Source organism: Grus americana, chromosome 10, assembly GCF_028858705.1.
Source record: "Grus americana isolate bGruAme1 chromosome 10, bGruAme1.mat, whole genome shotgun sequence".
In the NCBI taxonomy this organism is placed as follows: Eukaryota; Metazoa; Chordata; class Aves; order Gruiformes; family Gruidae; genus Grus; species Grus americana.
In genome coordinates this window covers 17,734,770-17,755,955 of record NC_072861.1, presented here as the reverse complement: position 1 = coordinate 17,755,955, position 21,186 = coordinate 17,734,770, and the positions used below count along the sequence as shown (strand labels likewise).

Sequence of the window (21,186 nt, the reverse complement as noted above, 5' to 3'; positions counted from 1 at the left end):
ATTCACTTGTCACTGGAAGGGTTGATTTAATTGATACCTGTAACGAGTCATCCTATTGCTTTAAAATAGCTACGTAGGCTGTATTTTTCATAGTAAGAATAGGTGGGGTTTAATTCAGATAACTGGGAGCAATCGCTATGTTTACACGCGATAATTCATAAGCTCCAGACGCCAACCACCCCGAATGCAAGCAAGACCCATGGCTCAGACGGTCGGTGCGGCACCAGGACCAAGCGCATCTCTCGTGGCCGCCGGCACCTGTTTGCCAGCCCGTGGGATCCCCCCTCCCCAAAATCAGCCGTGGCTGCAGCCAGCTGGCAAGTATCAGCCGCTGAGAAATTCCTGCGCAGCCCCAGGGCTGGGGAGATGAGGGCAGCGGGCCACGCTCCTGAAACCTGAGATTTCAGCTAAACTCAAGGCAGGATTTTGAGACCAAGCGAGACCTCCCACGAGTGGGCGTAACACCATTTGCTCTACCCCAGTAGGGAACTGTGTCCTGGTGGGGAGAGGAATAGAAGTTTGGTTTTTTCTTTTAATGAGTTATTTATTGATTTCCCAGCGATCATTTTATCATTCAGCCATACATACAGAAGGCAAAGACACACCGCGTAAAGCAAAGGTTGCACTTGCAGAGGTAACCGGACCTCCCGGAGCTGAGCTTGCCCCACTTGGTTTGCCCCGTAACTCAGCAGCGCCCGTCCGTAGGGAGCAACAAGCAGCAGAGGGGTCACGGCGACGGGTTCGGCGTTCGCGCTCCCGGGGGTTTACTAATCCCCCTTACCCAGGGACGAGGCTGATGGAGGGATGTGTTGAAAGGATTTTCCCAAGCAGGTGTCTCCCTGCCAGGGAGATGAGCCTGAACTGGAAAACCTCCTTCCCTTACGCCTTGGGTAGGCATAAAATAATAAAAAAAAAAATAAAATAATATTTCACCAGGGTTTGCAGAGATGGAGGGAGCGGCAGAGCCAGCACTTTGATTCGGTCTCTGACAAACTCAGGGGCTCCAAGGCTGGGACCCAGGTCAGACGCGTCGTTTCTCTAGAGCCAGGCAGTGTATTCAGGAGAAGAGTTAGCCAAGCCAAGGTCTGTAACTTTCTTACAAATGTGTATTTCTGTTAATAAAAACGAATCTGCAAGTTTCTGTCAACGTCAGTAAGTTGTTTTGATTGTGGAAATGTTTGTATTTTTTAAAAAAACCCCGCACAAGTAAAAACCCAAAACATTTTTGAAATGTTTTTTTCAGATGGAAGTGACCTTAATTTCATAGTTTGTGTTTAAAAATAAAGAACCAAAATATTTCATTTTTTATTTACAAAACCTTACATTTGTTTAAAAACATTGTAAGGAATTTTCATTTACGGGAGGGGAAAAAACCCAAACAAATCCATTTCACAGTAACCCACAATTAAATGTGTTGCCAGTTTTCAGTGTGGCCAGTGACCTTGAAAATCATAACTCCAGTTTAGGATCTGTCTATCTCTCCTCTAAGCGACAGCTAATGAATCAGATGTGTGTCCTGGCACAGAATTAGAACTACATCCTTTTGATACTACAACTTTTACCGACATTTCTTACACAAACTCACATTCTTATGCTTCTCTAGGTAGTAATTTTTCTCACGGTGGTGTTTCCAAACCCATTCTATAATACAACCTCAGTTTATAACCAGTGTGTTTGAGATGGGAACCCAGCTGCATTTTTTTTTTTTTTTTTTTTAACAGTTACTTTCCAGGCTGTATCTGTACTGCTAATGAATAGTGACATCAAACACACATAAATTAGACTGTAGGCTGAGGATAATTAAATTGACCGAGTTGAAAAAAAAAATAGACTATATCAACTAAATCCCAATTTGCAAACTATTATGTGTAGTCTTCAAGGTTTCAGCAGAACAATGGATACAACGGGGGGATTATAGCAAGGTTTAAATTTCGTAGGGATGATTTGATATTCTATCTGCACTGTGAGCAAGTCATGTTGCATCAGATCAAATCCTGATTTCATTCTATTGTGAAAAAAATCTATTGTTGCCACTCTTTCCCTCTACTTCTTCATTATGAGGATGTAATTTATCGAAGTGCCCCTGAGAGTTTGCAGCACGGAATGGCTGTAGTGTTATATATTTCAAATAGCTTCTTTGTTGTAGAGCACTAGTGGTTAATAGGAAGATAATGAAAATATGGAAATTAAATTAGTTTGGTGCCAGGGCCGAAAAGAATAGTTTCTTTAACTTGCAATACAGCAAGGTTATGAGCAAAATTAAAAAAAAAAAAAAAAGTGATTGCTACATTCTTCTAGGGAAGCTGGCAGGGTGGGGATTTCTCCATTTTCCTCAGTTTGGAAAGAAATCAAGTGTTTTTCATATCACTTACTGATGGCAGGGATTTAAATTTTGGACAGCATATGAAAAAAGGTTAGTTAAACAGTATGATGGGAAAAGGCAAGATATCTATCAGTGACACTCCAAGGAGGGAAACCAAAGTTTGAGAGATTAAGAAGAATAAGCAGTGTGTGGACGATCCTAAAATCCCAGCAAGATTTATTACTGCTGTGAAATAGAACTTCTAAATAAAGGCAAATCCTTTCTGGCTTTTTCAAACTATGCTTAATTATCCCAGGGAATTCAAAATTCATTATCCGTGCAAGACACTAAGAAAACAGAATTGAGAAGAATTTTGCAACAGTGTGTGGAGTCTTATTTCGTGGTGTGAGCAGCAGTGAAGGAGAGCGCACATCCCAAGGCATGCATGGGTTCATCAGCAATCCCTGCTGCTCAGGTCCACTGCTGATGGGTGCGGTCCTACACTCAACGCCGTCCTCTTCACTGGGTCACAGCACAGACCACCGTGCCAATACACTGAACTTAATTCCAGCAACTCAGCTAACACTTTCAACGAGTCTGCTCCACTCCATGTCAATGTTGTGACTTCTCTACTTCATCAGTATCCACTGCAATTAGAAGCCAACATAAGAAGGCCAGCCAACTCAGGTTCTCCATTAAAGTCCCATGATGTAGACTTAAAAAAAAAAAAAAAACCCCACACAAAAACCAACAATAAACAACCCCAAAAACCCTCCCAAAAAAAACCCCAAAAAACAAAACAAAAAACCCCCGCAAACTACTCCTCACAGACCAAAGCATGGTTCTTGCTTGCTCAATATGGTCACATTGGCCACTGAGTTACTTTGCACATCAAAGTTTCCCTCAACCTCTGTTTAAACAAAGAAGGTCCTAACAGTCTTGGAGAAAGATGTCACACACCAGCTTGCATCCCTTATGAGTCTGGCAGGCAGTTAGCAGAACGCTAAATGAAACACTAATCACCCAGGCAGACAAAACGCTACTGCTATCCAAAATTGTGTTTTTCTCATTGTAGACACAAACCAGCTACATTAAACTTGTAAAAATGATGATGATCAATGACAATGCGACTTTGTGTCTGCTCCCAACTGCTGTTAGGAGCTAGCTCCTGCCTCCTGCAGGCACCTGGGGCTGGAGGCCCCCTTAGCCAACAGATACCGTGGGCATTCACAGTTGCCGTCACCAGCTACCTGCTGACACCTTGCAGACCAGCATTGCCCAGTGCTGTACTTATCTAGATTTATAGCAGTCGCATGCATTCATGCCTTTTAAATAGTCAAACATTATAAATACGTCAAAGTTTCTAAAGCTGGGACAGATACAGTCCAAACAACTGCCTCGCAAATATTTCTTGCCACAGTTTCAGAAAATGAGAAATGCACCATATTAAGCTTGACAGCTCGCTCTTTCAGTACAATTTCTCTATCTTGTCTTCCCCGCAGTGCTCCAAGAACTGACACATAAATACAAATAATAAAGAAATCTCTAAATTATGCCAATAGAACAAAAGAAATATGAAGATCATAAAACATTGTGCTTCAGAAGGAAAGTCAGTGACTTCTAGCCAAGTTTTCAACAGGGCAACAAACAGAGCCATTTGTTCCAGAGCTTCAAAGAAGACTTGAGCTCATCTCAAAAAGCTGGCCTTGAGACGAGTGAGAAATCCCCTCTTCTCTCTATGGGTGCCCAACATCTTCCACGAACGCATCTGGTGCTTCCCATGGTCAAAGCAGGGTGAAACAGCAGATGGATCCACACAACCAGAGGCATGGTTCCTCTGGTAACGTGGATAGAAGCGTAGGATAGAGAGCAACATTTAGCAGAGCTGACTGTCTCAAAAGTGGAAGGACACACACCAGCTCCCAGCCAGCAGGAACCTGTCACCACCTTCAGGCACGGTTCCAGACAGGAGACAGCACTCGATGGGACAAGAAGCTGAAAAGTGAAATCAAAGCAATTTGCAATTAGTGGCTTTGCTAAACTCGGCCAGGATTACAGACCTCGTTACTTCCTGAGATAAGCCACAGAAACAGCAGGACCTCAAGTGGTACGCATTACTCTCTGTGGAAAGGGTACAAACAGCTACGAAAATGTTGCAGCAGTCATTATTTTTTTCCCCCGTAGTCTTCACCCTCATTTCTGAGAATCTTCCTCAGAATAGTTTCGATATGAAGCAAGCAGTTGGCAGGAGCTCCTCTGTACTTTTTCATTCTCTTCATGTGGAAGAGCTGCTTGTACAAACTTCATTTCACGTTGGTGGAACAATTCTGGTTTTTGTGGGCTAGAGAGAACCAGTGAAATCTTGGCTCCACCAAAACCAATTGCAAAACACTTGTTGCTGAAATAGGCCCAGGATTTATCTGAAAAGTTTAAAAAAAAAAAAAAAAAAAAGATGGCAAGAAACCACAGGGCAGAAATCTAGCATCTAGGAATGTCCCATATCAGGAGAAAATTGATGCAAGGATTATATTAACATTAACACTACTGTCACGATCGTTATAATGGGAGAGTGAGATTCTGATTTACTTAAATTAAGCAAAGATATGTAGCTGTTTAGCATATTCGTGACTGCAATACAATATATTTCATCACTGTGGTTGCAAAATAATCTTTATTTTTTTTCCATGGGAGATTACTCAAACCGCAATAATGTGTTTTCCCAAATTAAATAGATAACTTTACTTTACAGACTGCTGGGTAATAAAATACAGATAAACACGGAAGCCATACCTTATTAAAAATATTAGCTTGTCATTTTTCAGACTCTTCTTTTGATTTGCAAGTTAATAAAAACCACAGCCGGTTACCATTGGGAGAATAATTAATTAGCCATCTATAAAAATAATGTTGGGGGGGAAGGGAGGCTTTCACTTGAAATATTCAAAGCACATAGCAGAAACACGTTCCAGCAGCAGAGATGGTGTTAGAAGTGTGCCACACAATCTGATGCCCTTAAATAACTGTAATTGTTTTTTTTTTTTTCCCTGAAGGACAGTTCTGATGGTGATAAAAGATGGTCAAAGGAATGACTCAGTTTATCAGCTCTCCTGCTAAATGTAGTGGCTTGTCTTCCTCTAGAGGGACAAAGAATTGCACCGCTGGATTCAGACAATGAGCTGTGCAAGCTGCAATCCCTTTCCTCCAGCTCATTTTTAAGTGACGCTGGTGCCAGCCCCACGTCTCCCTGCAGCGGTGGTACAGCATATTGAAAACCATCTGAACAACCTCCTGCCACTCACACGCACACCCCAGGAGCGTGCAACGCTCAGCTGCACCCACTGAGCCCCCAGGAACTGACTCCAAGAATGGTTGGGTAAGCACAAGACTCCCCATCTGGGCATGAAATCAAGAAAATATCTCCAGCACGTCCCAAGGATCAGCTGAAGAGAGGTCAGTGAGAGAATTCAGTCCCCAGCCTAGTATTAACTTTCCTACCCAGGCAAATCAGGAAGCTAGAAAAATATTAATAAGGGGAGACAGCAATGTCCCCAAAAGCTGTGTGAATATTTTAAAATTAAATATTTATTCCAAAGTGAATTAAGGCAATTTTAACTCTGCATGAAAGTTTCCACCCAGAAGGTTTGAATAATCCACTAATTCAGAGGTTTAATTAATTCATACCATTTTCTCTGTGTCCTTTTGCAGAGACATCACCACGTCTTTAAATTTGCACTGATGCTTCTAGTGAGAAAGTAGGTAATTGTGGAGTAGTTCTCGTGACTGAATCTACCCCCATATCTACTAAAAAATTGAATAAAGACATAAATAACTGACTCGTCATCCCACAGGACAGTGAAAAGCTGCTAAATAAGTACCTAATTTGTGCAGTCTCGCTTGGATCAGATTTATGCTGAGTTCAGAGGATGAATATGAATATTTTTCATCCTTCCATGTTCTTCAGATATTCTTGTGGCTAATTTTACATCACTGTTATGCAATGTACAGAGACCACCCTGGCCCCAAAGAGGTCACCATCCAAAGGCAAGAGATGACAGGAACGTTCAGAAAGAGGAAAAATTACAGGGAAACTGTGAGATCAAGATGATCACCATGGCACACAGCCTCCGTACACCTAATCATTATCATTAAGCAACAGGAGAAAAGGAAGGGACTTCAAGGAGGATAACGGCATTGCTGTGCGCGGGCTGGTGGTGGGTTTCCTCCAGTAGTGAGGGATTGCCTGGGAGAAAGCAGCAGCAATGTGTGATTGAAAATGCAATGAGCAGGTGATGAAGGCCAGCATTACAGGCTGATTGGAGGCAGGAACTTTGATCTCATTTGATACAGACTGTAAGATAAGTGGGGAAGAGTCTGTGAAAGCTCTGGAAAGTGAAGAAAAGTGATTTGGTGGAGTAGAGAGGGAAGGATGCAAAGCACATGGGTCATACAGTCACAGTGATATATTCGGTTCCTCTGAGCCACATGGCATCTGTAAAGTCAGTGAAAAAATGACATTGCTGAAATGAAATAAAAGCTAGCACCTGGACATGAGTTTTATTTCAACCAGTATATAGAAAAGGCCACTGCCTCAAATATTATACAAGACCTAGACAAAATGTGGATGTAAGACTTGCAGAGCTACCAGTGTCTAAACATTGCCTGGACAAGAGACATCTGTGATAAGCAAAACATGATGATGATGTTTCGACAGTAAAGGCATTTGGGACTGTAAGTTAAGAAAATTTCAACAACAATCTTGATCTGATGTCTAGACATTCACGAGGAGCTGTTAGAAGCCCATATTTTAATTTGGCAGAAAGGAGGTCTGCAGAAGGTAGTTGAATGAGCTGTCACGCAAAGATGATAGCATCATTCTGTCCACATTTTCACTGATGCGATTGCATTTTACTGCCACAGAGCTGGCCGTGCCCAGACAGCATCAACCAGAGATGTTCTTCTTCCCATCACGTTTCTAAGCTGTCGGGGCTTCACTTTGACACATATTCCAATGGGAACAGCATCACCGTGCCTCACAGTAAGAGCCTGCAATCGTCTATAAAGTGTCTTAAAGACCAAGTACAAAGCTCTACTGTACTATTTGGCCTCTTTCTGGAGAGTGTTATTAATTACATCTCATTAAATGGGGAGGACTACATTGGTTGATAAAATCTTAATTTTTCCTGAAGTCTAATAATTTCACGCTATTTAAAGAAAGAAAATAAACAAGGCCATCATTCCGAGAAATAAGCCACTGCTGATTGCTATATGCAAGTCTTCATTTATCACAAAATTTCCCATTCGGTCTCCCCTCCAACTAAAATTCTGTTATTAATAAGAAGCTGAAGGTCCAGATCCCAGTTAACTCTGTCAGTGATTCATTTTGCTAAATTATTGTTACCTAAGGGTAGATATATTTTAAAATGCATCAAAATAATCACTTGGTCCTTACAGTGTTCTCTGAAGTTGAAAGCACATTGTAAGGGTTGACATTTGACAGCAGCCCACCACGCCTTCCGCAGAAGCCATCTTCTTAAGTGAGGACTTCTCATCTCACTAACCTGCCCTAGCAGCTTCTGATTAATGGGAAGCAGAGGAGAGAAATTATTTGTGTTCTGTCATTGATCCAAGGGATGACAGTGTTCAACCTAGAAAACATGCTGCCCTGGGGACATTTACTGTGACATTCTCCATTTTTGCCTTTAAGAGGACCTCTATTCATTTACTAAGAATACTTCTGGGTGATACCTCACCCCCAATTGTTAATGTGGCATTTACAAAATGCCACAGTCCTGTGTGAAATGTGCCAGGATGACAGCTTCACAGACTGAAATCTCTTTTTCTTACCCTTCATATAATTCATATAATCTGGACAGCAAAGATACTAAGATGACAAGGATTTGGAAGTTTAAGCACCTGATTTGCAAGCACAATTAGGTATTTACATTCCAGAATATCACTGAATTTTGAGCCTGCAGGCAAAGATTGTTGCAGAAAGGCCGGCCTTGTGAAGAGAGATAACAGGACCCTAAAATTTGTACCACCGTTTGGCAGGATTTTCATGACCCTCTGCCCATTACCTTGTAGTCACGTTATCATTTACTTCTGCCACCTCAGAAATCCATGCCCAGCTGCTTCTCTCAGTGCTTTTTCAGCTGATGGTTGTTAGATCCAGTTCAGGAAGAAATTCATCCTTAACAATGTTCCCCGTTTGCAGCTGTAAGTATGTTTTGTGCAATAGCTTTCGCTAGTTTCTCCGCTGCTTCCAACAATGATGCAACTGGAGACGTCCTGCCTGCAGGGGCCAGGGCCCTGTAATATGGACCTACTCCCCTGAGAAATAAAAAAGGTGAAAACAATTGAGTTCATGGTCAAATTGGTCTGTCAGGAGGGAAGAGCTTCCGCAACTTGACATTCCCCTTGGCATCCTCATTTTCCATAGTGCAAACCTGTACTCCTGCAAAAGTAATTGAAGGACTTTCGAGGAAGTAATGTCAGAGAATTTCCATTTCAAGTACATAATTTATTTATTTATTTTTTTAAAAAAAGAAATAAAAGAAAGGAAACACACTGTGGACAGCATCATAAACCAGATTGCTCAGACACGTCGGCTGCTCCTCTCACCACTATAAAGGATTCTTCAAAGACATAGTGAAGGTTCATTAGCAGACACTGTATGGGTGAAAAAAGCCAGAAGCCCACAGTTCATCAGCTTATATGGGGGCAAACAGAGGTCTTCAGATATCTGCCTCAGCTACTCAATCAGCAAAAGGATTTACTTTAAAAAAAAAAAATTCAAGACACTGTCATATTATCCAGCAAGGACAGTGTTCTGTTATATTGGATTATAGGGCGGCTGTCCTTGCTCACCCACCCCTCTCTCACAGCATTAGCCTTCAGCACAGCAGTAGCACGCTTTTCCTGGCAGTAACACAGTAAGACAGGCCCATATTGAAGACTAGTTAAGGAAGACAAGAAGTAATGGAAATACTACTTTGTATTTTCTAGATAAAATAAAATTTCACTGCTGGTTCTTTGAAAAGCCTGGACACCATTTACTCCATTCATCCTGCCCTACAGCATGGCTAATGGATATGGAAAGCTGAACTGGTGTCTGAGTAGCAAACCGCAGGCTCCCTCAAACAGGATGGATGCTCAGCATGGCAGAGCTGAAGCGTTTAATTGTCACCAATAGGCAGATGGTGTTGGCAGAGATACCAGTGCTTTTCCCCACCTTCACCTTCCTTTGCAGAAGGGGTCACAGGAGTCTTGTGCTGAACCATGACTTACTTTCATGACTGAAGAAACCTGGAGCGAACCATGGCACTGACTTGCAACAAATCTCTACAGGGACTTGCCAAGCAAGAGAAGATTTCTCTGCATTTGTCGGTCATGCTAACGTGCTCCTTGCTAAGCACGTAAAGCCAGGCATCACCAGCCAGCTCTAGCAATTCCAGTTCCTTTGAATGGCTTGAGTTCTTAATCCTGTAAAAGGATGTTTCCACTATTCTCTTGTTTCTGTCCCAACCATCCTTCCTTTTGCACAGGGGCTGCCAGAACAGTGCCATATGAAATATTTATTATTATCTGTCTTGTCTCCAGGAGAATACGATGAAAGATATGTCAGAAGTTGCAGCCAGCAGTTCCTCGATCTAACCTGTTGAGAGAGGACCTGATGTTTAGCTATCAGAAATCTAGCCCAGGTAGACCCAAAGCTGTCAGATTTATAACAGCAGATGTTGTAAACGATAGGGAACAAAACCGAGGACAGTAGTGATTTGGTTGGGGTGTACCTACAAATCTAAGTCCATAATTCAACATTTAACCTGGCCAAGAAACAGATCAAAAATATTCCTTTCATAAAGGCCCAAAACATAAATGCTGTTAAGTCTAAAAACTGCATTTCCCTGTAGCTTATTTCATGACTGACAGATGCAGTTCATCCTTCCAATTCAAGAAGGCAGAAAAGATTATAAATAGACAGATTAAAAAAAAGAAGCAGAAAAATTTGCCAAATAAGATCTGTAGAGAGTTGCAAGTTTGTATTGCATGGGTGAAGCCATTGCTGAATTCTTATAAACCTGCTCTCTTCATCTTTGGTATTTCTGAAAGATTACTATTTAACATACCAAAGACTTTGTTTCAAACCTTTTTTTAATTATTTTTTTTCTTATTAAAACAAATCTAAGAGTTATACCTCTAGTGTTCAGTCAGATTCAGTTCTGTAATTGGTCAAATGACTAAACCATGTATGTGTTTCAGCATTGCACTCTGAGCCAATAATTCACCCACCAGTTTCCACAAGTTTAAACACAAGCTAATGGAGTTTTATGTGGCCAGAAACATGTAAGTATATATTTTAAAAGATTAGGGAGAAAAGATCCATAAAAAAAAGAAAATAACAGTTTTTTCTCACAGGAGAAGAGTACTTTGGATGAATTGATAAAAACCAAAATCCTCATCCCTCAAGATTTGCAAAAAACTTCCAGATTTTCACTGAAAAATAAAAGCCATTTTCATTGCATGAAGGGCACTGACAAGCTTGATTTCCTTCTTCATAAGTATCATCAAAACCAGAAATATTCATCTCCAGTTTGGCTAATGGGTGTCAGATACAGCCAGAACTGTGCTTTCATGTAAAATTCATAATATAAATCCTTGAAGCCTTCTGATTAAGATCTGTATATATCTGCCTACTAATAAGTCAAATTACTTATCTCCCTTACACAGAAATATAAATAATTGTTGACTAAACACAACAGCTCTTACTAATCAAATGCAAATACTCTCTTCTCCATATGAAAATTGTTTCTGACATGAAGTCATATATGAATCAGGCTCTTCCAAGCTAGCATATTTTCACTCCAATTCAACATGGAGAGTTATGCTGATGTCAACTGTGGCATAGTATGCTTGCACTAATTACACGTGCAGTAATTCTACCGTTGGGTCTCAACTCATCTTTACTTTGAGGGTTTAGGTCTCTTTCCACAGGGATAAGTCAGATAGTATGGATCTGAATGAAAAATCTGAGACTATCACACATTGAAGTAAGACCCACCAAAAAGATTCACCAAGTCAGGCTTAAGGAATAACAGGTAGGCCTTTGCGGCAGCTGAAGAGTGGAACCAAAAAGGACCAAATCCAACAGCAGTGATCCCCGCTGAAAAGCTAGGAGGCTGAGGAGTTTAAAAGGAAAACCTCTATTTGTAGAATTCCTAATTTGCTCCACTGAGAGTTAAACAAGTTGTTGGCCAAATTCTGACAATCCACAACCTAAGACTCACAGGACTTTAGTAGGGGCTACAACCCCAGCCATTCTTAGGGCAAACATATCTTGTGTATTCATGAGCAGCCAGTTTAAACCCTGAAGCTGAATTTCACTTGTTTTCATGGAGTTAAATCAAAGGACTCGCTTCCAAAATCACCTGCCACCTAGATGGAGTGACTTCAGGCTAGATTTAAGAACTGGAATGGAAAAAATAAAATTATATAGTCTCCAAAAAGGAAATAGAAACACTGTCATTGTTCCAGGATAAGACCTCAAGAGGTAGATACCTTGAGTGCAAACATACCAGGTCATCACTTCTCTTTGAATACTCTGCTCAGCTTTATAGGAAGTACTTAGCTGTTAATTACAAGGAAGCTGAAACAACTGAAGTACACACTCATTGCCTTCACGCACAAGAGTAAACTCAAGATTTTTCTTTAAGTATGTTCTCAAACAGATCCTTTGCTCTGCATCCATTTACACTATAAACCAGAATATTCCAGAACCAGTTGGAGTGCCCAGCCTTACCTTCCACATGGCTCAGCTCTTCAAATTTCTTCTGCTTTCAATGAGATTTTTTCAAGCTTTTTTGATCTTTAAATCACTAGGCATTCATAGGTCCTGTTTGTTGCTGTGCATGTTTCCTTCCTACCATTAAGATATGAATTTGAAAACAAAATGAAAGAGGATTTATGTTCAGAGGATCCATGTTCCAGAGGTTTGAGCAAAAGCTCAAGGGATCAAGAACGTGGAATTAGTTACTGTAAAGAATTACCAAGTCAAAAATGTATGTGGTTCTATTGCCACCTTGTTCTGAGGATGCAAAAAGTGGCTTAAGCATTTTAAAACAAATCCTTTCCAGGAGCAGCAAATAGGGTACCTGAATGCACCCGCACGCAGAGAGGCATCTGTGTGAGCCCTTAACCCTGAGTTAAACTAAGTTGCTTTCTACTCCATATTCTGGCTTTTGTGTACTACACTGACCTCCCGAGCTCTCCCAGCATGTTATACTGGAAGTCTGGGCATCTCATTCAGAGCTGTGGATCCAGAGCATTTTGGGATGGAGGAAAGGGACAGGACATTGCTTTAGTCTCTTTGGGGACTTGGACCTTTCACTTGCCTGGGCTTTTACTTTCCCATATAGAAGCTGTGAATATTTGACAGGCGTTTATGAAGAATTTCAAGATCTGCAGGTGAAGATTACAACATTGTTATTTCTCATTTTTAGAGCAAAGGACTCCAAGTAAGAGTTCCTAGGATCTAAACACAGATGTTAATGACCTTGGGCAAACCACTAATATTCCACAGATCCGCTTAACATGATCCAGAGTTTAAAGAGAGAGGTACAAAGGGGAACCAGTAACTAACAAATCAGTAAAATCTTCCTTAAAGTAGACAAGACATAAGGAGAACTAAATGTTTTGAGACCATGGAATATCTGGGAAAAATGTGAGATGATTAAAAGAAGAGATTTACAGCCCAGATATAAATCCTGCCTGATACATATTTTGTTTCATCATTGGAAAATTCCACAAGGAAAGCACACATAAAGGAACGGGAACACCCTAGCTTGCTGCCGAAAGCTGATGCGAAACAGCTCATACAGACATATTAATAGATATAAGTTTACATCAAGACAACATCTCTGAATGCATGACCTCACTGGTTATAAAAGTATATTGCAATAGTGAGAAGGAGAAAGAGCAGTGAGGAAGGATGACTGCAGATTCTTGCACAAAGATGCTCAGAAATGCTAATAAGACTCACCTAACTCACCAGCTACCCTTGTTTGCTCAAGAGCATTTCCTCAGTACACTAGAAAAATGTATAACTAGAGGGGAATCAAATCAAGAGAAATTCAATTAGATCTAGAGCAGAGAGAGATAAATGGCCTGTAAGACAGCGTCCAGCCACAAGATAGTCTATAACACACAGCAAGCAAGATATTTTGCAGTGTAAAAGAGGCAAGTGGACCATGTTGAGATAGCTGGAGATAGGATCATGAAACCATCAGCAATTGTGTGCAGCTGCAGGATTAGGTAACCATCAGCAGTAGCACATAGCTGCAGGGAGAGGCTCTTTGTTCATTAAATTACCTGTGGTACCCATTATCTTTGGGATGAATTTGGCTACAGGCCCACAGAATTTAGAAGATGTCATCTCTGCTTTCATCAGCTAAACGAAGAGGTCCTGTTTATTTTCCAGTAGCTTGTATATAAAACAACTCATTGCTATTCCATGGAATAGTTCTTCTCAAGACTCAGATCGATCCCTAAAGCATTTCTGGAAAGGATAGAATAAGAAATTTAAAAAGCTAGATAGTGCCAATAAAATTCCATGCCATCCCAAAATTCACTCGCTAGGTGCCCATTCCTCTCTGGTAGGCTGCAGGCCTATTTGACAGCTGAGTTAAGGTTGGCTGATGGAAACTCCTGTGAGTACCTGGATGAACACAAGACACAGAGAGGTTAGATTTAAAAAGAAGCTTTGCCCAAGTAGAAACTGGAATTTATCTTGCAATTTCTCCCTGAAAATGTTATTTCCAATCATTATTAAATGACTCAAAGGCCAATGGTGACATCTGTATCGCGAGCCCAGAGCATGAATAAATTTTGCTTCCAATTGTTGTTTGCCACAAGCTGAACTTAGAACAATTTGTGACAGAAGCAGCATTGCAATATTAACAAGCTAATATGGCTCTATTAGCATGCATGTAGCCTCATTACAGCCTGAATCAATCTCACCCCAATCAGCTATTGCATATTTTACATGTCAGAGCATCATGGATTCTTCTCCTGTAGAGCCTTCACAGAGCTAGTGATAGGGCAGGCTTACAGGACTATCATGGGACTATTTACAAAGCAATAACCCTAAAAGCTTGAGGAACTACTTCACACCCAAAACCCAGTGTGAGACACCATTAACTCCCTCTCTGAACTCCACTTTTAACCTAACTTCATAAACTAACTCTCCTCCTGTTCCTGCCAAGCCCAGATATCCATAGGGCCTGGTGCCACACATTTGTCTCCAGGTCACTCCACACCATTTCAGAATTTTGTCACAGAGGTTTTTTTCCAGTCATTAGTAGTACATTTACTGTTGCTGTATTTTGGTTTTATTTTCTATCTGGAACCTGTTGTCTTAAGTGCCAGCTTAGTTACTGCCTGAAAGGACCGTCTGAGCATGCAGTTCCCAAAGCCAACTCCCCATTTGTGGGTCACTCAGCCAAGTCTCAGCGATAAGAAGCCCAAGTCCCTGCATGGTTCAGTTATTCTCCCCTTCTCTACTCCACCCTCAAAGCACTTCTCAGATAAGAAAAGAAGCTTATCCAGGAGATCTTTCCATGAGGTTCCTCCACCCAGCTCTTCCCTCCAGCTAGGGCACACTGCAGTCGGGTGCCAAATTCAGCAAGATTCAACATGTCAAAAAGCACCGTTTATTTTCTAGGGAAATAACTGCAACCTGTCTTTTCGCTTCCACCCTAAAGGGTGCAGACGTCCCAAGCACACCCTCATGATTTTGAGTGTCTTTACAATTACATTGAGCTTTGCTGAAGGAGCCCACAAGTGGGTTCTGGGAATGGATGTACAGAAGAGCAGTTAGGGTCAACTTGCAGTATCTGCAGGCCCCTCAAAAATTGATTTTTGTACTGATCTCTTCAGGAAATAACTATCTAGCATTCACCCATGGCTACCTCAAAAGACAGATGGCCCACCCAAAGAGCTGCAGAACATTTATACCATAAAGCATTGACTGTTTATTGTAGAGGTTAATGAAGCTGCGAAGAGAACATAGTCTTGCTGAGATTATTGCTTCTGGGCAACACAGAGCACTAGCCATTCTTAATCCAAATGAATGGCATGATAGATAGACCAATTAAAAGTGTTTCCAAACAAGCTTTGAGACACAGGGCAGCTGTAATGTGACTATATTTTCTATTCCCCCTATTCTACAAACATCTAATTGCAGTACCTAGCAGTCTCTGAATCCAGCACTCTAAAAAAGATTTGCAGTGCATTGCTCTTGAGACGCTTTCTTAATGCGGATCTCCTAAAGCAACCCAGCCCAGCCACATCGTCCAGGCTCATGCAGAAGCCAAACAATCCCCATTAGAGAAATTTTGCTGCGTTTTTATTTATTTCTTGCCTCAGCAGTTAAAGGTTATTTCTGAGTGCTGTCTGGGAAAAGCACAGCTATTCAGAAAACTGCTGCTACCCCGTCCCCTTGGTAGTTCAACATTTTCTTAAGCCGTCACAAAAGCTTTTTATCCTGCAGAGACCGTTCACACACATGCATGGCAGTGCACATATATACACATACTGCTTGGTTAACTCTCCCATAAACATTTTCTCTGCTTTGGTATAATATCATACAAGGCTATATCATAAAATTTCTCTGAGAAAGGCGTTTTGTTCTCAAATATATGGTTTCCTTTAGTGTGTCAAGATGCACAGAGAATACAAAAAGGGGAGGGGACCAGATGCCATCTCCATTTGTAACAATCTTGGGTTTATTATTAAATAACCAGAGAAAAGCAAAACGATAGACAAGTTTCAGCAGTTGGCTGATATGCCTTCCCCCTAAATCTTCAGTAATCATTCATATCGCAGCTACGTATCCTTACCTAGAGCAGAAGAACAGGCATCTATGGGACTCAGCAGGATAGAGGCCTCTACTAGATGTACAAATAAGAGCTGTATCTGAAGCTGTGTCATTTCCATCATCCCAAAATTACCGGCTAAACTCACTAAACAGGTGTAAGTCAGTGGAAGGCAGGAAACTACATTCTTATCCTTGCAGTGGATTCTACCTACTACTGGTGGACCATTGAGGATACATCTCAAATTTAAAAGCACAACGAAATGCTATCACTGTAACAAATTAAGCTCTTCCCCTTCTAAGTCTTGGCTGACCTAAGGACTAGTCTTTCTTTTCCATCTATTTTACAAGTATGGGCTGCTCCTGATCTTACTAAAGAGGAAAAAGTAGAACAGAGTTCAATATTCCTACTTTCAAACAGAAGTTAAGCCCTGATGAGCCTCAACAAATATAAACAGTGCGTACAAAAGTACAAAAGAAGGAACAGACCAACTTCATAATGAGTTTCTGATCCTATGTTACCAGATCTCAAAAATCTTCAAGGAGGACGCAAACCCAGTGGGAACAGACTTCAAGGAAAGAGAAGCCTGTGCCTTGGAACTCGCCTCAGGCTCCGTCAGTGTCTTTGAATCCAACAGGGCAAATCTTGGGACTTCACTGATGCGGTTCAGGATGTCACGGAGTCTCTCAGTGGAATATACTTCTATTCATCTCAGCTCCCCTGCTGCTCTACTACTATATTTATCTTTGCTGCTGTCAGTCTTTTAGATGTCAGTTTGCTCAGAATAGGATTGCCACAAACTTCAGAAATCCACTTTCTTAAAAGATACTTTCTTTCAGCTATGCTTTACTTCAGCTTTCCTTCAGAGGTGGCCTCAAATGATCGTATTTCCCCATAGACTGGGAGACATGGCTAGAGGACTGAAAGCACCAGATTCAGACAGACATTCAGGCCCACTTTTGGCTACTTTGTGAGGTTATTTTAATCTCATTTTCATGCAGAAGTCTGAGGATATCCAAAAATTAACCCGTTGGCCCCATGCCAACTCTTGCTGGTGGATGGGTCACTGGTGCCTGGTGTATGTGATGGATAATCAGTAGAAGATGTAGACCTAAAGTAGCAACAAGAATCTTGAGTGAATAATTTCTGCGATCCTCAGGTCTGGCCTTGAGCAAAAATGAAGGCCATAAAATTTGACCTAGAGATTCCTTCAGGGTCCAAAAACTTTCAGCTGAACCTCAACAACATTCAGTTTGGAGTGACAGAGGGAATGACAGGAAAATCCAAACCATCCCTTCCTGTGTGTATTGGCACAAAGCTAGAAAGGAATAAAAAGAAATATAATCTCCCCTGCCCGTCCCATCCATCAGAGCATGTGCTTTACTGTTCCACAGTACAACAGACCGAGCAAGGAAGGTCACTGTCAGTATGATGGAGCCTTTGGGTTCATTTTCTTTCACAAATAAAATATTTACCTTGAAAAAGACAATCCTCCCCACCACTTACTGCGTTTTCAGTTAGCTTCAAGGAACAACGATGTAGCAAAAGACCATTTTGGGTACAGATCACTTTAGCAGCCTGTGTGGGGAGTTTTCCCACTGCATAAGGGACACCATCGTTCAGATAGCAAGTGGATACTTGTTTCCTCATCAAGAATGTGGAATTTAAACACCTGGTCTCCTCGACTCATGAATTAACCAATCACACAAAACCAAGTCTGGGATCCAGGCTGAACATTGCTGTTGCTCTATGCTGTATTTAACCTAAACTCCCTAATCTCATATTCCATTAATAGAATAACCGAGCTCATTATCTGAGGGGTTCCAGAGACAATAGCTTGTTGGCAGTAGGTGTTATCTCAACAGCTGGAGTATTCTTTCAATGAGAAAATTGAATCAATACATAAAGCACTGAATTGGTTTTACATGGAGATTTCTCCAAAAAAAAAAAAAAAAAAAGCCATTTCTGGACAGCATTTTCCTTTAGAGGTAGATTTTTCCATGAACATCTCTTCCCTCCCTTCTTCCTGGCTCTTCTCCTTAGATTTTCTGGTTTTCTTTGCCCAAAGGTGTTGGCTCCTTTTCTCTGGCTTGGCCCTGTGTAGGTTTCAAGTTTATTCCAAGTTGTTTTTGCACAGCCTCCTGGATCATGTTAGGAAAAGGTGCTTTAAAAACATGTTAAAATAATGTTGTTTTTAAATGGAGTTCAGATCTGATGAAAGGCACCGGGTTAACTGAAATATCCAATTTGTTGCCATTAGGAATACATTTCAGGGTGGCCAGTCAAAAACACATAGACAACATTTATTGACGTTCCTATGCAAATTATCCGTCATTAGCTTTTTCTTAATATACTCATGCTCCAAACCATTTGTACCTTTCAGTTCCTTCCTATTCGACCAGTCATTTACTCTGCATCTTGCATGTGCATGGAGGAGCACAGAGGCAGGAGTCAAGTAGGAGAGGTCTGGCAAAACAGACAGGTTGTACACGAGCTGCCAAGGTGTTCATAACTTCCTGCACCAGGGTTGGAAGCAGTCTGGAGGCAAAGACCCCAAGCACAGGAGCACCTCTACACATACATCTAGGTTTTGGCCAAACTCATTTGGTGATGTCTTACTAGAGGAGGAGCTTAATCCACACAGGAGGTAAAATATAGGATGAACTTCTGCCCTGTTGTGTCATGCTCAGAGGACAGCTTTCCCCTCATTAGTCTCACACAGTTAAGCCATAGTCAAGTCTTAACAAAACAGTCCCACACGTGAAGACCTAGAACAGGAAGAAATTCATACATAAAGAGTGCAAATGCAAACAATTGTAACACCCCTCCCCAAAGCAATACCACAAAGTCAATAAGATGCTGCCTAAACCATCCTTGGGCCCTCCTGAAGGCAAACCTGTTCCCTGCTGCGCTCTGCCACGGGTTTGGGTTACCTCATTGCTCAGAGCCGGGACGTCAACTCGCTCCTGCAGTGGAAAATGCAGAAATCCCCTTCACACCCACTGGTTTTTCAAGGGTGTGTTGGTTCCTGACTCGCCTCCTCCCCCCTCAGATTATATAAAGTTGAAACTTCCTCCCCAACTGTTTATTCAGCGTGTTTGACGAACTGCGTTGTGCCTTTATTGTGAATTGTTTGCTAATTTCTGGGAATAGACTGCACTTTCCACGCCACTGGGGTTACGTAAAGGGGACAGAACTATACAGCCTTTGGTCGTTCACTTCTCAACGGGGGAGCTCATCGATTTAATTACAAAAGTTTGCACTGTGCTGAGACCTCTGCATTTCTCCATATTACGACTTCAAATTGTTAAAAAAAGATTACTATCACCATTACAATTAAAACACAGTTTCTGCTCTCGGAATAGGAAAATTCTGCCTCAACACAATAAACTACAGATTGTTTTGAAAGCTTGAGTTGAAAGAGATAGCATTGCTAGCCTCTGGATAAAACTTAGAGACTTGATAGTCTCTGAATTTCACAGGCTACATACTGGGAAAAAAATACTTTTTAAAATAGAACTGGTCGGTTTTTAGGAAAGCAATTTACAAAGATAGTACCCCAGAAGATAACATTCAAGCCTCGTGCTGAAATACTGACTTCTTGATGCTTCCTGATGTCTTTTCTCCCTCCTGATCCAAGCTCCACCAGGTTGCAGTACCATCAGAAGAGATATCAATCTCCCCCATTAACGGGAAGCCCATTGTCATGCCTAGTTCTAAAATCGAGCCTGTAAAATGCAGTGGAAAAAAATGTTCTCAATCTATATGGAGAACATTCAGAACTAGCACTTAAAACTGTGATTTAAGGAAAGAACAAAAAATATATCCAGCTCCAGTAAACTCAGCAAAAATAGCCTTGCTCCCAGAAAATTCATTTAAATTGTTTCATCAATGTTAAAAAGTCAGTAAAAATTTTAATAATTTTTTTCTTGGGTCAACTGTAATTGATTTTTTTTTTCCTTCCAGAAGGGCTCAGGTTATTTTACAGTGTTGATTCCCGTATACATCTGCCCCAAACACTGTCATATCTAAGGTGAAGATCTGAACTCCATGGCTTCACCCAGCTCCTCTCACTGTCCATGAAGTGCACAATCTCACACTGTCCACTCAAGTCTCACCCAGCTGAGGACTCCTTTTGGGCTCAAAGGCTGCTATATGGCCAGAATCTCACACAGTACTTAGCAAGAAAATGTATTCCAGATAATCAGTGCATCTGACAAACAAAAAGGTCATGGCTCTGAGAAATGGGTTCCCAGTGAATTCCTTTCACACACACAACCTTGTTCTCCCTAAATGAACAGCTGTGAGCCAGCTGAAATGTAAGAACCTCTCTCCTCCAGACTACGCTCTCTATTCAGGGTTTAAGACAATTACACAGTTATTTTGTGTAAGAAAAGTCAGTCAAGGGGGAGAGACAAATGGTTTTATTTCTCACCCAGCTACATAACAGATTACTAGGAGCACTAACTCATCTGTCTTTCCACTATTTTACTTTCATTATAGGTTGGAAATGGGAAGTCATTTTTCACAAGACGGATCTTTAACTAGTTAGAAATTAAACTCCTCAAACCGGTGCATCCTGCGAAATGGAACATCCATTATCTGAGGCCCATGGCTTTGGTTGCACCTTATTTATCATCATAGCAGATACTTCTCCAAAACCTAACCTCACTCACCAAGTTCCCAAGCTAGAGTCAGGACACAAAGACAAGCAAAAGGCATGTGATACTGAAACAGAAATGTCCAAATCCAAAACCTAATTATAAAAAAGGCAGTAGAGTATCAAAACCTAGCCGTTGTGCTGGAGAGAAACAGGACTGTATCTCTCAGCAACCTCATCCTCCCCAACTGAGCGAATAAGTCTTTCATCCTTCCCAGCCTCTCCTCCTCAGTACATCCTCTGCTCAATCGCCGCTGCCTAAAGTAGTAAACAACACGTGAGCATCCCGCGTGGCTGTTCCCAAGCAGATCAAAGTAATCACCACTTCAATATCCAGTCTCCTGCTCCAGCAGGAT

At 41.3% G+C, this 21,186-nt stretch overlaps 1 long non-coding RNA gene across 1 annotated transcript; it reads right to left on the bottom strand.

Annotated features, from left to right (window-relative positions):
- Positions 1 to 3,043: 3,043 nt before the first annotated feature.
- LOC129210867 (uncharacterized) lies at positions 3,044 to 19,161 on the bottom strand. Its single transcript, XR_008578647.1, has 5 exons — positions 19,104 to 19,161; positions 13,667 to 18,938; positions 12,099 to 12,218; positions 8,380 to 9,956; positions 3,044 to 4,722 (listed from the first exon to the last, which is right to left on the bottom strand). It is a non-coding gene; the product is annotated as an uncharacterized LOC129210867 (long non-coding RNA).
- Positions 19,162 to 21,186: the final 2,025 nt, after the last annotated feature.